At 37.5% G+C, this 16372-nt stretch overlaps 1 protein-coding gene across 2 annotated transcripts in view; it reads right to left on the reverse strand.

Moving 5' to 3' along the window:
• The window catches only part of LOC134227396 (putative uncharacterized protein DDB_G0277255), a 115692-nt gene extending 109093 nt beyond the window's left edge, over positions 1-6599 (reverse strand). Inside the window, exons 1-2 of one of the 2 annotated variants that reach the window (XM_062708824.1) lie at positions 6450-6579; positions 5015-6382 (exon numbers count right to left, since the gene is read on the reverse strand). The gene's annotated coding sequence lies outside the window, so the exon portion shown is untranslated. Of the gene's footprint in view, positions 1-5014 lie in introns of both variants that reach the window. The other variant, XM_062708822.1, reaches the window with a different exon arrangement.
• Between the last annotated feature and the right edge of the window lie 9773 nt (positions 6600-16372).

Here is a 16372-nt window from a genome sequence, read left to right on the forward strand (position 1 = left end):
TTTAATGAGTAAATGCGAAACACTTCAAACGTAGAAGCCTTCATGCTTCTGTGTCAATGACAAACGTTTTATTTACATTCGATTCCTATTTTCTAATGACTTTTTCATATACTAAGGTGCTTAAGTGTACGGATTTCGATGCGCCACGGTACTAGATCCAAATAAGGTCGTTCCTATGAAGAACGACATCAAAACAAATGTCATTTCTAGACCAACATTTGAAAAGGGCGAAACAGCCAAAATTTATTCCTTCTGATTCTTTGTCTACATATAAAGCTATATATGTGGACAAAGAATCAGAAAGAATAAATTTTGGCTATTACGCCCTTTTCAAATGTTGGTCTAGATTTCTTGTTGTTGATATGTTTGTTATTGTCCAAAGATGGTCTAGTAGTCTAAAAATTGTAACATATCGACATAACGAGAGTAAATCCAGAACAAAATATGATCAGAACACATCGAGATAGAGAGATATCGAAAAAAGGATTTTATTGAGATGTAGAATGCCCAAATGTATGAAGATTCAAGGGACATAGAGAACCATCGAGACAGCTCAGAGATATCGAGATACAGAACATCGAGATGTAGAGAGTCGACTGTAATTAATACATCACCAATCAGCTACGCCTTTGTCTAAGGCAATTCGGTATTGATCTGTACTGACATAATATTTTACCAGGTAAAGTTTTAGTATCAACATAGTCTAATCCCTACACTTGTTTGAAAATCTCCGAGACTTGTTCCAGCTGAGGAATTTATCGGATTGCTGCAAAGCCAAGAAAGCAAGCTGTGGGAACTGTTCGGGTTTCTATCCAATTGCCGATTATGAGAGCTGTGGAAACTACCAATTCTGCAGCAAATGTGGCAGTAACTAACGACCGATAGCTATTTAAAGGTTCCCAAATGAGATAAATGTACAGTGAATAAAAATTGACCAGAATATCATCTATCCAGAAACCGCGAGAATTCAACTTCTGTCCAGCGGAACTCAGTTCCCCAAGGTAGGGAAGTAATTACTCTATCCATTCCCCCTACCGACATTGATGCCTTATTTCAAAAACTTAATAGTATCTGCGCCGATTTAACGGAAAAGACAGAATAAGCCGAGAGTTGTATAAAGGAAAGGAGGATGAAAAAAGCGGAATCGAGGATAAAAAGTCAGAAAGACATTGAAAGAATCCTCAGCCGAAGGGATTAGGCAGGAGCTAAGAAACCCGACAGTCCCACAAGTGTAACGAAATGAATCCCAGATCCCGAATACTAAGAAGCAATTCTATAATTTAGTAACTTATAAAAATAATAATATCCGATGAGCATTGTGACACTATTGAGTCCAAAGTAGTAGTTGTGGTCGAAATATGAACACGATGAATTATCTTGAACATCGCCAAAAGTTTATCAAATACAAACTGATTCTCCATGTGCTCGAAACAGATGCCTGGTATTTAGCGAATTTTGAACGATAAATGGAAGGCTCAGGCACCACCGCTGTCGTTCCGACAGCTTTTTCTCTAATTCAGCGTCTATCTTTCGCTCGCTAAGCATTCGAATACTATCCAAAACTCAAATTCTGAACCTGATCCATAATGTACTGCCGAAAAGAATAACTCGGTCACACGAAACTCGCCAGCCATCGACATCATAATGAGGTCATCTACCGCGCTATGTCAACCGTTCCATGCTCCTTCAATAATAAATCAATGTATTTCTGGCTATACTATAAATGGCCGAAAAATGTATTAAGGAAAGTCGAAAGGGTATAAACAAAATTCAGCTAAATCTGGATAGCAGAGCCAACAGTAATCTTTCCGATTCTCCTACCGGTACACATTCGATACCTTACTAAAAAAATATTGTTATCCTCGCTACCTTACACCATCCGCAAAAAACTGGGAACATTGGCAAGGCCTCCTCCGCCAATTTTTTTTTTTTCCTGTTCGGGTGTGCCACTGCGACCAATTATTAGATCTATTGTAGCGTTACCCGTATCCTTAGTGTTTAAGTGCATGTCGAATTACTCCAGTGCTATTGAGAAGCAATGCAGTATCGGTTTCGATACAGTAGTTGTTTTGTTTTCTCAAGACCACCATGACAAGGTCCCGCTATTTAGATCCTTCATAGAGAGCAATCCCATTGAAGGCGCGCCCCTTATCAATAGGAAATCAATCCTTTCTTGAGAAAACAGAACAGTAATACTGTTTTTGGCCATGCATCGGAGCCCTAGCCACATCCTTGTCTTGCTTCTAGAATATCACCAGTGAAACTCTTAAAACCTGGGATTTAGCTCTGTCTACAAGACCATTTCAAGCAAGAGAATTTGTTCAGTAATAAGAACTTCCGTGTGTTCCTCTCACTACCATTGTTCACCAGTTCAAGAAGAGTTAGTACGTATTTAAACCCCTAACTCGATTTTTCCAGCAGTCAGTTCAGCCTAGGACCGGGTACCGAGGTGTTTTAGCTAATCGCTTGAAAAGTTGTTTCCGCTGCATACAGTTTAGCCTCAAACAAGAGGAATTCGAGTCTTTCAACTGTCTGTAAGGTAACATTAATTATGTTTTATTTCTGAGACTGCTGTTGGTAGCGAGGACTAAATACGATGAATCCTTAATTACCACAACTTATTGCCCTAGCTAGAAAAATGGATTAGGCTAGGGCTCTGTTTGGTAGATCTTACACCGCAACACACTACGTCAAAGTGATCTACCGTGTTACGGGACAACCATGATGCAAAAAAACCCATGATGCCCTCTAAGACACGTTTGTCAATGAAAAAAAATCCAAAACGGTCCAAAACTAGCTACACTGTGCTGTTTCCTAAAAATGAATAGCTGAGGCACTTTTGGGTCGGATAAGATAACCCTTACCGAAAACTCAGGACTGACCACGGCATTCGACCTGGGCGTTCTTTTTTGGGAACCCATCCGACTCCCTTTCTTTTTGAAATTTATATATATGAGTCCCTCTATGCGTTTACTTATCTGATTGGATCTTCTTCCAATGCCCTATTGATCCATGCTCCTATAAGATATTACGACCATATTCAATGCATACCCGCATCTTACATATGGATTTAGGGGGCTTCGTATTGTCATCCAACGGTTACCTTTTTTCTGCAGCGCCGTTGCGTCAATAGAACACACCAAATTGAATTCATTTCGATGTCGTGTACTCGTGTACTAAGCCTAAGGTTAAATGGACATTCGCATCTAACATAATCTCGTCGAGGTGGTAGAATACATTCTTGCATCACCCTTATGGCTACATGAATAAGGTCACAGAACTCCGCACATAAAAGCATCATACTATGCCTCCCTTCCGTCTCAAGACGCCCCACAGACTTTTGTGGTTGAGATGGTCGCAACTTTGTCATAGCCAATAAACATCAAACAGAGGGACACCTGCAAAACCTTGGCCTGCCTTAGGATGGAGGAGCGTGGCAATATGGTCCACACATGATTTTCCGGTGCGTTTCTACCTGTTACCGTTGGATAACCGTATCTATATTTTTTTATATCCGATTCAGGATAACTTTGTAAACAACTATAAGAACAATGCATTGTAGCATGATGCCTCATCAGTAGTCAGATTCACGGTGTAAACCAGAATTGGATGTACTCTAACTAATGTTCTATCTGACCAGCTGTGTTGGTGAGTAACTGCCCTGTCGCACATTTCACTGTCGTTCTCGGGTTCATCCTTGCTCCATCCAGGCGTCGTGAGATACCTTTTTTGTGGATTCCCTTCTACGCTTCGTCGACCAAGGGGTACACCCACCCTCACTTGTCCATTTGACTTCATTTTCTAGATTCGAATACTGTTGAAAGGAATCGTTCTGGATCTTTCCCGCTCTATCGCATTCTCTAAGGTCCTTGACTTCCGTCATGTTTCATCAGTTACCCACTCTTCTTGCTGAATTCGAAGCTCACCCAGTTCGTTTTTGCTGGTTTCGATGAAGGAATTCTTGGCCGACCACTACTATTCTTCGCTGCCACCTTCCGGAACATCTGTCAAATTTGCAAACGTTTTAACTTCGATGAAATTTTTTTTAGACAGCTGTTAGCATTTTGCTCTTTGACAGAAGTATCACACTACTCGGAACCGCGAAACAATTCACAAACTCAAATTTGTGTTATTTTTGCTCACCCGAGACTATGATGAAAACCACTCAAATAAGAACGTTGGGTCGATGCAGCTCTATTTGTTTTTTATATCATTCATGAGAGGGAGTGAGAAAACTACCTACTATTGAGTTAAAAATTTGAACTTCGTTCTCAAAGTTGCGTTCTTTAAACTTTTTTTTAGGTTCTTTATTTTTTCTGTGTAGACAACGGACCAGCATGAAACGCATTGGCTTTGCCGAACACTTTTTTTTGTTACGCAAAACTTTGCGACCAAAGTGGGAATCGAACCCACACTTCACAGCATCATGTGATTGAATGCCTGTCTACACTAATCCCAAGGGCACGAAGCCAACAAGAATTGAATCTCCACTTTACCCAGAGAAAATTAATCTAACTGACTACACAACGCTCATCTGTTAAGCATTTAATCTTTGAAAGAAAAGACTTAATTAAGCTCTAATTACACTGCGAACAAATTTGAAGCTATCTCGTTTTGTGGAGAAATTTTATTAAATTATAACCCCGATTTGCTCTAATCTAGATGTGATCTCCCATAATAACCACAAAATAATGCAACTTCTTTCTCGTTAAAATGCTTCACAATAGCTCAAAATGGCTTTAGTCTGCCAGCAGGCCCAAATTTCAAATTGAGTCATTTTTGCACCTTTAATGCTGAACTGCTGCAATTTCGTTAGCATAACCCAGCATCTTTCCATCGTTCGTCATTATCATCGCAATAAACATGATTTTATAGTGACTTCAGCCACAACGGGGCAAATGAAAGCGCTAGTTGTGGTGTGCGAACCGCAAGAAAAAGAAGGAAAAGCAACTCAAACGCAACGGCTACTATGGTGGCTAAAAGTTAAAAGTCTTACTGCAAAAAAAAAACTTACCACACGTTAGTCTTCGATGCGAATAGTTCCCATCATTGTGCCCCTTCTCAGTGGTATGCCTTCTGGTACCAGTAGCTGCAGCCGCCTTTCATTACTCGGTTCACACCCCTCCCACACACTACCGCCAGGGTTCCAAATTCCAGTGCAAGCTGCGCGGCAACACACCACTAGAGCCGTATAGCTGTTTCTTTTTTTTTACAATGCCATCCAAGGCAAAACTGTGGGCAACACGCACCTTTAAAATACACACACTTGCACTGATGTCTCCAATTATCCTGCTTCGAGTGCCCACTTGATTTGTATTATTTTCGCTCAGTAACCGCTTCTTTGAACTTTCCTTTATTCCATTTTCTTCTTTGTTTGCACCTTCTTCAGGGGCAGCAATTTCGTAATCAAAGTTCTTCTAGTACATTGCACTCAGCAGGTTTTGCTAATTATGGTTGGCATCGTCTAAGGTCAAGAAACTTGGTCAACGTAGCTGTAAAATACTTCACTTGCTTCAAAAGAATACTATCTTCACACTTCACTCGGTTCTTCGGCACGCGTATGACGTAAGTAAGGCCTAAGTAAGCCACTCTCTACTCTACCTTGGAAACCGTTCTAATGGGTTTTTGCCTTGGCCAACTGCGATCATTAAGCTCCGCAGCACCGATTTACGCTTCATTACGCTAATCTCTTCACAGCAGCATTGCAGACAGGGGGTCACTTGTTTGGTTTCTTCTGTTATTTATCCGATCACCGCAGCTTGATGGTGAGACAGGGTGTTCGCCGTTTGTGGCTTGATCTACTGATCCCATTCGACTGCACCCACTTTCCAGGAAAGATGGCAGCCACCAATATTGGCAATATGCGGATATGTTGCTCACTTTTTGGACGGGATCTCGTGGCCACAACACTTCGGACTTCAAGAAAAAACGAGAACTTAACGGATCGCTGAAAATTGACTGAATGGGACGGAGGAAAACCAACCAAAGCAGAATCAACCCGTAACAGGTTTCCTCGTTGAATGAATAATTCTCCTCACATGTATGACGATCCCGAAGAATGGTCGGCGGATTAAAACATTTTTAGCTCTCTGGACATAGACTTTGTGCTGTGGTAGTGGATTATGGTAGATTGTGTTGGTGGTATTATTTTATTCAGGCTCCAGACGTGGTAGATTGAACATAAATACGCGGAGAGAATGATGGTGGATGCAAGAAGATAAACACCTCATGCTCAGACAACGGCAAACGACACCAGACAGCCGGTTGGCGCTCTTTGGCACTTTGCGTCAACGCAATACACTCACACAACCCGCAAGTAATATCCAGTTCATAATCAGCAACAGGTGAAAATGTTAACCCACATGTGGAACAGTTTAATTTTCTTCAACGATTAGAAAATATATCACACTTAGAGGTAGAGTCGAATATTCTGCTACAATCGCACTAACCAACTGTTTGCAAGCGTATCCTTGACGATAACGATCGTCGTTAGTGTGTCAAGCACCCCTCAAACGAGCAACATACGGAAAAAACGGTTGAACACGCGCACCGAACCTCTCAACCTGATCGTGGCTGGAATTGTTATGACCGCACCAACTGTTGTTGGTCCGTCGCCCAGGTTCGCTGCTCACTCCCGACGAGTTGGAAAAGAAAGGTGGTTTGTACATATTCCAAAACGCAGCAACATCGGCCGTGGCACAGCGAGCGCATAAATGGTTATGTGTGTGTGGAATGAAGAGAAGCACCACTGGCTAATAGGCGCAACAAGCTTAGCTGGTTCAGGTTCACTCGAACTAGCGCACAACGTCCACGATCACGAGATAGACGTTGTTCATCGAACATTAAGTTTCGACGGCAGTGAACTACTTTTGTGCGAGGAGGCGATCGCGAATGAATGAAAAAGCGGGTCAAAGCGGACCGCAACGGTCGCGACTCGCGAGAAGAGAATTCAGCCGCAAGCGTAAATGTACACTGGTATAATAGACGGTGTAATAGAGGTCTGTCTCCATTTCTTCTGACAAGCAGCATTCATATATCATTTGTTTTAGACCTCGGATTTATTTCGAATCAGACATGCGCCAGGATATGATCTTAACCTTCACGTTATTTAAAGTTTTTGAACTGTTACTTTTCATATCAAGTTTGAGCTTATTTTGAGAGTTCCGGCATAGCCCAATTAAATTATGGGCTTTTTTGCGCACAATGCGCTTTCAAGCAAGTGGTATAAATGCGTCAATACTTTTTTGGAACTAGGGTTATTGTTCCACTTCTTGATCTCATAGCTCCTATATTCTCTTATATCGATATCAATGATGTCAGATGGATGTTTTCGTATTTTTGTGATTTATTTGGCACTGAGCACATATGTGCGCCAAAGAATGATTCATTAAGTGGGGATGGATTAGGGGTGATAAGATGAACGCCAAATGCGAATAAAATCTTTCATTTCGAAGAAAGAGAAATTTCACTTAGGGGCCGTCCAGAAACCACGTGGTTATACATGGGGGAGGAGGGGTTTGACGGCTGAACCACGTGGTTTTTATTTTATTAAAATATTTGATAACACAAGAAGTTCACGACAAATAATATTTAGAGGATGTGCGGGGCCCTCCTTAGCCGTGCGGTAAGACGCGCGGCTACAAAGCAAGGCCATGCTGATGGCGGCTGGGTTCGATTCCCGGTGCCGGTCTAGGCAATTTTCGGATTGGAAATTGACTCGACTTCCCTGGGCATAAAAGTATCATCGTGTTAGCCTCATGATATACGAATGCAAAATGGTAACCTGGCTTAGAAACCTCGCAGTTAATAACTGTGGAAGTGATTAATGAATACTAAGCTGCAAGGCGGCTCTGTCCCAGTGTGTGGATGTAATGCCAATAAGAAGAAGAAGGATGTGTAAAAAAACATTTTTAATTTTTTAAAGTAAATATTGATATCAGATGTAGAAGTATTAGCCGGTCCGATAATCACACCGGCGCTTTCGACATAACACCGGAAGCAAATTTGACGGGCAGCGGTATGGATCGGCCTGTCGATTTTTTGTCTTTGCACCTTTATAAAAAAATATTCTAAATTTTGCGAAAAGAATCTCCCCCAAATTCTGGATTTTCCCAAAACATTTCTTAAATTTCCTTAAATAAAAACAATATTTCTGAATGATTTTTTTTTTTTGTTGTTTTTTTGGAAAATTATTCGAAGTTTCATTGAAAAACAGATTTGAATTTGACCGAAATAGCTTTCCGAGGTAGTTTTCCTGAATTTCTTCACGAAATTCTTCAAAATTTCATCAGAAAATTTTTGAATATCCCCGAAAAGTCGTTTTAATTTTTTCCATGGAATTTTTTTTCTACACCTCTATAGTAATAGATTTTTAATACCTATCAACTTCAATGAAATTCTGAATTCGGCCTGGGAAAACTTCTCAATTCCTAACGGAAATTATTTTGAAAATGCAGTGGAAACCTATCTGAAGTTTCATTGGAAATTCTTTTGAATTTACGAAAGTTTTTTTTATTTTCAAGAGAAGTGTTTTTGAATCAAATCATTCTTCTGACCATAATGAATCTCTTCTAGAATTCTTCGAAATTTACAACGAAAACTTTTCTCATTTTTCAAGAGTACTTTCCAAGGGCATTTTCAATTTCTCAAGGAAAATTTTCAGTTAAAAAAAACATTCTCAAAATCCAAGTGAAATTCTACTGAATTCATTTGGAAAATTATCAAGGAAATTATTCATTCTTCAAAAAAACTTCAAGAAATTTTTTTTTCAATCTGTAGGAGAAATTTAAAACAATGGAAATTTTTCTGAATTTAAAATGGATTTTTTTAAATAGAAAGGTTGACTGGTAAAGGCAGAATACATCCTGTCGAAACGTCGAGAAATTCGAAATATATCCGTTTCGAACAACCCAGAGACTAAAAGCCGTATCCTTGAAGTAACAATATTTCAAGTCATTATCAACATTCAGAATTGGCTTATATGGAATACTGAAAAGCAATCATAGAGAAGAAATAAATGCTAACAGAATGTTGAATTTTCAAATATGGACTTCCAGTACAATAATACTTTAAAACTTTTTGACCTCAGCGGATTCTCAGTGCAAAAATTTCTTAGATTAAAAAAAACTAAGATTATGATTTGAATGACAGATTTTCAAGGTAACTTCAAGTATTAGATTGAAAAACATAAGTCATGAGTCAAAGGACTCATTCTCAAATGTTTTACAAATCCGAGGATATTTCTGAAACAAATTAACCATATGAAAATCACAAAAATACCACAAAAAGCTCAAAGTGCAGACAAAAATCGGACCTTCAGACAAAATCTAAGCTTTCGAAATAAACACTAAATCCAAGTAACAACTGCCAGATGAATGAAAATCAGTATTGTCAGATTTATTCAGCGTCGATATTTTTTTTAATAATTCATTTATGATCAAACATTATACTATTAAGCATGAAAACATTTGTTCCAACATTATTCGCCCAAAAATGGAGTATTTATTCAACAACAGCTAACAATCTTTTTTCAGCTTTACTTAAATAGTCGATAATAATGTTTATTCAACAACTTTGTTCAAAAACCAGATATAATGTTAATTTAACTTGTTTGCGACATAGTGATTGAGCCTGATCAAGGAATCAATATTCGAGCAACGCCTAACAATATACCCTTTGTCGTCAACAGAGTTTGTTACTGACAAACGCACCTCGCAACAAGCCTTTGTCAGAACCCAAACATAATATGACAAGAATCATTTGGCTTACATGCTCTGATGTTTCCGAGAATACGATGCTAATATTGCAATCATAGTTAGATTCTCGAATATATCCATAAAATGAGAAACTATTTTACGTTTAATAATCTCTCTTGAACTGCACGTAACTTATAGCGTAAAATCAAATTAGTTGGATACTTCCCAGAACCACGTCATCAACGCTGATGCCAATTATCTGTTATCATGGAGGTAGATTTTTATTGCAAATTTCTTCAATGATTCAGTAAGTATAAATATAATAATTTATTCCTAAGTGAATGGAAAAGTGCAAAATGTTTTAATAAGAGCAAGCCGCTAAAAATAAATTTATTTGTAGAGTGGAATAAACGTTCGTACAAGGTTTAATCAAAGTTATTGTTGTTATTGCTCGATAGCTAATCAGAGAATAAATCAATTTTCCTGGTATCCTGTTCCCAATTTATTTTTAGATAGATAGTATAAATAAACAAAATTGGAATCGGATACAGAAGCGATGATTTTTAGCGAAAACTTCAATTATTAGACTTCTTAATAAGCCCATGTTCGTGCAAAATGTAATTCCAGAATAACGGTTACAACGTTAGTTTGAAAATATTGAAATAAATTCAGAAATGAAAAAATCATATCCAGGTTTTTACGCTCGACCGCCATAAAAAAGTGAATCACCTCTTTTGACACAAGAGTTGTACAGTTATGGCATGGATCTAGTATGCTTTGATTTTACAACTAACAACAATGGTAACCAAGGCTATTTTCGTAAACGAAAAAGATCGTTCATATTCACCTGATTATTCATTTTCGACCTCCTCCTATGCCACACATTTTGTATGAATCAGTTTTTTATGGATTGTCACACTTCGGGACAAGGTTGCAAGCAAATCGGTTGAGGACAAGTGCCCGAAAAAGGAGTGACACTTTTTTACGCTAATTATTCCGTAAAAAAGTATTTTAGCCATAACTTCCAATTCCATAATCCGATCTCGCCAATTTTCAATAGGAAACAATAATGGGATAGAAGTCCGCGTCGAATGCAACTTGTTGCGAGCAAATCGGTTAAGGATAAGTGCCCGAAAAATGAGTCCATTGAAAAACCCACATTAATCCACCTAGCGGTGATGATGCCTTTCTCGCTCATTATAAAATGTATCGAGAAAGGTTCTATATAATAAATCATTATAAGCAGCAGACGATGAAAATCATTAGTTGTTATCAGTATTATTTCTGAGTATAAAATTCCTAAAAAAAATTTGGCAAAATTTGATCGTGAAGAAATCATATCAAAACTATCATATGATCGAGGGTAAACGAAATCAGGGGTCGATAAAATTTGCTAAACATGTTGAAAATCGGTATCTTGTACATCATGTTCAAAGTTGTCGTTTAACATTATATCAAGTTATAAATCTCGTAATCTGAACTGACTATATAAGCATAATTATTACTTTCATTACCATTTAGAAAACCAAGAATGTTTAAGCGTATGTAGACAAACATACGTATACATTTTTGACAAACTACATCCCATTTATAGACGCAATTGAAAAACGCTCACATCTATGAACATTGAAGTTGCTTTCTGTGCCAAAGGAGCACAACTTGAGAAAATTTTCAATTTGTATTTATCGATGCCACTTGATATTCTATTGAGACTTTTCTAAATACGACTTCACATTTTTTAATATTCCTGGTAAAATACGTGAAAACCCAGTAATACTGCTATCGACTACGCGGCTTTGTCTATTCAGATCGCTATTTGATCGTGCTCATAAAATGAGTTAATTTTAAATAAGGGGGAAAGTGTAAAAATCGACTCTAAAAATTGGAATTGTACATATTTTATAGTTTTAAGCACACAATAACAATGTGCAAAATTATACTTTTATGTTCTCACTAATACTATGTTAAAATTTGTGTTATACACACACTAACAAAGTTAACACTGGAGCTGTCATTTCAGGTTTCGAGAAAAGTTAATGATTGCATTAATAAAATCAATTCTAATCTACACGAATTGTCCCTTTTTCCAGTGAATTTTTGTCACAGGAGACCATTACAATACATTTAAACATCATATTCAATTTGTAGTGGTGTAGTGGAATAGATTCCATAATACACATTCATTTAAATTCATAACAAGTTTCGCCGTTGAATGTAATTTGTTGCGAACAAATCGGTAGGGACAAGTGCATGCAAATAGGTGATAATTTTATACGTACTTTGCGCACACACATACATTCTAACACACACACACACACAGACATCATCTCAATTAGCGAATGGATTCGATAAGTTTATAACATTGTAAGTTTCATTCTTCCACTTAAAACCTCCTAATTTTCTGGCTGTAACTTTTATGGTCATTTTGAATACAAAACTTTGGGACTGTATCGTCAAATGCAAATTGTTGCAATAAATCGAAAAAAATATTTAAAGCCATTTGACATTTGCGTATGCATAAACGATATTTGCGATTTTATCCGATTGAACTGATATCGCTTATATCATTTCTTGACTTTTATGGAAGCAATCGTAAAAATTCCACATGCTGGTATTATAAACGATAGTAACCATATTTTCGCCTTTTTTTAAAGTAGACTTACATATACAACTGTGATAGAATATAGCAATATATGCGATAAAATTTGTCTTCTCATATACGATGCCTAGTTTACTCGAATGCAACATGTTGCGAGAAAAGTGTCAAAAAAGTGAGCTAGAGTTTTTGCGTACATGTACACATACACACACAAAAACATACATGCACATACGCATACACACACAGACATTCCCTCATTTCGTCGAGCTGAGTTGATTGGTATATAACACTATGGGTCGCCGGGCGTCCTAACATATATAGCCTTTACGTACTGATAAGAAAATTATTTTGAACTTTTTAGTGGAATGTCTTCACTTGTCCTAAGACGAGTTTATACAATCCCATTGAATTCCACCACTTCACTCGACGTCGAGTCAAGTACGAGACACTGAAGACGGCCTTACTGTTGAGGTCGAAATACGTATCTGTCAAGATACAATTAAGTGGTGGAATTCAATGGGATTGTATAAACTCGTCTTATGACAAGTGAAGAGCTTTACGTACTACCATCGGGGTGACAATAGGTCTGGGGGGTGAGAATAGGTCGTCGTTCTCACCGGCAGTCTGGAGGTCATAGAGCAAAATCGATCAAAAATGTCTCTTATGTTTTAGTCTTCTCGCCCTCAAATACATCCAATCTATTCTACAATCAATCTAAGTGGTTGAAACAGTGACCCATTCTCACCCCCATTTGACCCATTGTCACCGGCTAAATTATCGATGCAATTTTGTTCATTACTGGTAATCGGAGCTAAAGGACACTTGTATAAATGTTTTTATTTTAACTATTTAACTATAAGGTACACTGGGGGAAGTGGAAAAGGAAAAATCGATAGTGCATGTTTGAATTAGTGTAAAACCAGTTTAAATGATCTAAATGCGTTCAATCAAAATGGGCTATCAAAAACAGTTAATTTTGCACCAACTGTGCGGTAATTCATACCATTTTGGTCGCTTGAAATTTATGGAAATAGATTTTAAAATTAGGAGATTTTTTTCCACTTACCCTAGTGGGATGGGGTAAGTGGAAAACCCATATTACCTTGACCTTCAGTAGTGATGAGTAGTTACATATAACTAAAATTAATACGATAATTGCTCTGAGTATCTTTTGTGGAATAATTTCATTACCTTAACGGAATAGATCCTCAAGGAATTCTCGTAATAGCTAGTGGAGGGCTGGTTTTGCCTTCCCGAATACGTGTACGTAAAGTCTATATGTTCGCCCCATGATGAACTTTTTAAAGGAAAAATGGGACTTACAGAGTTATAAACTAATCAACTTAGTTTAACGAATTGAGATGATGTCTGTATGTGCGTATTTGTATGTATGTGTGTGCGCAAAGCACGTACAAAATTATCAGCTATTCTTAAGCACTTGTCCTTAACCAATTTGTTCGCAAAAAAAATTAACAGGTGAAATTTGTTATGAATAAAAATTAATGAGAATTATACAATATATTTAACTATCAGTGCTATTTCAACTTTTTCATACATTTTTTTTTTCATATGTAAAACATGTGAAAAGCATCAAACCGATAGGTGGATTAATCCACTTCCCCCGCAGTGTTTTATACCTGGGGTAAGTGTAAAATCTTTGAATTATTTGCTTTCTTGGTACAAACCACTACCAATTGAATGAGATTAGTTTAAAAGCATTAAAATGGTCACCTGTGATATCAATTCACTTGAAAAAAGGACAATTAGTGCAAATAAGAATTGATTTTATGAATGCAAAAATCAACTTTTCGCGAAACCTAAAATTACAGTTCAAGCGTTAACCGTGTTAGTGTATGTATTATACAAATTTCAACATAGTATTAGTGTGAGCATCAAAGTATATTGTAGCACAATGTTATGCTGTGGTAAAAATTGTAAAGTATGTACAATTCCAATTTTTCGAGTCGATTTTTACACTTACCCCCTTTTTCCACTTCCCCCAGTGTACCTTATAAATTATTTATATTCTAGGTAAAAATCGTTTTCTTTTGATATACATATTGTTCTTACTGATGGAAGGAAATTGGCGTAAATTCAGTACGCTCAATTTTACTACAATGTACGTTCAAACATTAGTTCATACTGTTTAATGAACTAATGTTTGAACGTACGTGATAATGTCCAGTACACCCGATTCTGTTTTTACACGGATTTTTTTTACACGGCCGTGTAAAAAAAATCCCATACAAAAATTTTGCAAAGTTGCTCCATTTTGCATGATTTGTCGAAAAATCATAAAACTTTTTTTACACTGATTTTCAAATTTTGAACTGAAAACTTTTTTTACACGGAACGCATCCCCCGTGTAAAAAAAGAATCGGGTGTATACATAAATATGCTATTCCTACTGCATTAAGCTCATTTCCTGCCAATTGGATACCCTAATATAGACTGCAAGACAATTTTCATTTCACTCCTAGGTATTAAATTTTGCTTTGGTTACTTCACTAGTCACTACCGGTATTGTTCTCCCCGAACTTCAATCAGTAATTTGTCATCGATGTCAATGCCTTAGTCATCGCAGCTTCAGCGATACTAACTCAATATCAATAGAAACAACATCGACCCACCCATATTTTTCCGCGTGTTTTTCACCACTCAGACAAAATACTCCGTGCTCCGTGGTCGAGTGGAAATGTCTTCCCGTTCTTCTGCCATTTGACTGAAGATTATTGAAAATCATGTCTCGTGTCCAGCAGCAAACCACACGCCTAAGAAGCAGAGTTGAGGAAAACTGAAATTCTCAAAACTCATGCATAATTCAAATCACGCACGAATCAAAACTCGTAAGGTTCGTGCATGATACCGTCCGCCCGTTCGAAGTATTGCACGATTTACGGATGTGCTCCGTTGTTGAGAGCAGTGAATTATCGTTCTGTAAATAGGAAAATAGATGGTCTGCATGAACAAATCAAGTGTGGAAGCCGGGAAGAAACGCAGCCATGCTGCTGGCGTATTAGGGCTCGGTGATTGTGATTTGAATAATTGATTATCTCAACACCACTAGTAAGACTTCATTTGGGGTCTAATCGGTACAGGCACTCTATTGCCAGGCCGGTGGTGATGGGTTCGGTTCTCATTGCAATCGAGGATGAGTTCTTTGGAAGCTGCAAGTTTTTTCGACTTCTCAGGTGGGTATTGAACATTTTTCGGCATTGAAAGCCCTGGCATAAAAAGCAACAGAAGTGATAAGTCTAAGAGGTTATAAAACGCAGAACGCTTCACTTTGTACAATTTTCAAATATCCAATAATTTGTCAATGCAATTGATAATTATAATTGATATTCCAAAATGTTTTAAATACATTACATGTAAGCCAAAATTTGAAAATATTTTGATAAACACGTAATAAAGCAAAAAAAAAACTATTGAGAAATCGACTGTATATTTTTATTACGATTTTAGGAACGGCTACGCACTCTTGAAGGATTGAAACAAGATGTATATTTGTCCAACGTTTCGACACGGGGATGGAATCTTCAACAGGGGGAAAACTGTGTTTTTTTTTGTGTCTATTGGTTAGACTAACATTAACTGTCTGACGTGAATTTTTCTGGTACATTATTTTGAGAACATACAATTTCAAAAACATTGACACTGACAAATTATGCGAGTTTTTTTGACTCATTGCAAAACTCCCTTTATTGTAAAAAAGTAGAAGGTTGTATCCGAGACACGACCGCTAATTGGACGTAGGATTACGTGAAGTGTAGAACATTTTATTTTGAAATTCTCAAAATATTCCTTGTTGCTGATTTTGGAAAATGGAGCTGTAAATTCAATCCGGGTTGGAATATCCTCGACATGTCTCATATCCTGGAAATAAATGGGCGAAAACCCGATTGTTACTATAAACTCATTTCGTTTTATAACTATAAGCACAGTATTAAAGAAACAGAAGATCGGCAAACAACAACCTTAACAACAATTTCCTCCATGAGTATTTGGTGGCCCTGAAAAGGGCCGTTTGTTTATGTTGGCTTGAAGCCTTTTGAAGTGATGTACACCGTAGTCCCGA

The sequence above is a fragment of the Armigeres subalbatus genome, chromosome 3 (genome assembly GCF_024139115.2).
Source record: "Armigeres subalbatus isolate Guangzhou_Male chromosome 3, GZ_Asu_2, whole genome shotgun sequence".
NCBI classification, from domain to species: domain Eukaryota; kingdom Metazoa; phylum Arthropoda; class Insecta; order Diptera; family Culicidae; genus Armigeres; species Armigeres subalbatus.